The sequence below is a fragment of the Motacilla alba genome, chromosome 23, assembly GCF_015832195.1.
Source record: "Motacilla alba alba isolate MOTALB_02 chromosome 23, Motacilla_alba_V1.0_pri, whole genome shotgun sequence".
Taxonomy (NCBI): Eukaryota; Metazoa; Chordata; class Aves; order Passeriformes; family Motacillidae; genus Motacilla; species Motacilla alba.
In genome coordinates this window covers 2,360,305-2,361,311 of record NC_052038.1, presented here as the reverse complement: position 1 = coordinate 2,361,311, position 1,007 = coordinate 2,360,305, and positions in this window count along the sequence as shown.

The following is a 1,007-nucleotide window of genomic DNA, read 5'->3' as shown; positions in this document are numbered from 1 at the left end:
CCGCCGGAGGGGCGGGGTCTGGGCGGGGCGTAACGGTGACACGCCCCCGAGGGCTGGCCCCGGCCCCAGGGCGGAGCTGCGGACAGCGCCGGTACCGAGCCCGGGACAGCACCGGTACCGAGCCCGGGACAGCGCCGGTACCGACCCCGGAACAGCGCCGGTACCGAGCCCGGGACAGCGCCGGTACGGAGCCCGGGACAGCGCCGGTACCGAGCCCGGGACAGCGCCGATACCGACCCCGGGACAGCGCCGGTACCGAGCCCGGGACAGCACCGGTACCGACCCTGGGACCCTGGGACAGCGCCGGTACCGGCCCTGGGACAGCGCCGGTACCGAGCCCGGGACAGCGCCGGTACGGAGCCCGGGACAGCGCCGGTACCGACCCTGGGACAGCGCCGGTACCGAGCCCGGGACAGCGCCGGTACCGACCCTGGGACAGCGCCGGTACCGAGCCCGGGTCAGCGCCGATACCGGCCCTGGGACAGCGCCGGTACCGAGCCCGGGACAGCGCCGGTACCGAGCCCGGGACAGCGCCGATACCGGCCCTGGGACAGCGCCGGTACCGAGCCCGGGACAGCGCCGGTACCGACCCTGGGACCCCGGGATAGCGCCCGTACCCACCCAGGGACAGCACCGGTACCGAGCCCGGGACAGCACCGGTACCGACCCTGGGACCCCGGGATAGTGCCCGTACCCACCCAGGGACAGCACCGGTACCGGCCCTGGGACCCTGGGACAGCGCCGGTATCGCCTCTAGAACGCGGGGCCAGCGCCGGTACCGAGTACCGCGGGGCCAGCGCCCGTGTCCGAGCAGAGCCGCGGGCACGGCCCGGTACGAGCGCTCCCGGGAAAAGCCGCCTGTGGCTCGGCTCGGCTCGGCCCGGCCCGGGCCCGCAGGCACGGCACGCCGGGCTCCCGGAACGCCTCCAGAAACTCCCGGAGGGGTCGGACACACATCCGAGAGCCGGGACACGGCAGCGACAGCCACGGCAGTCTCCAGGGTTCAA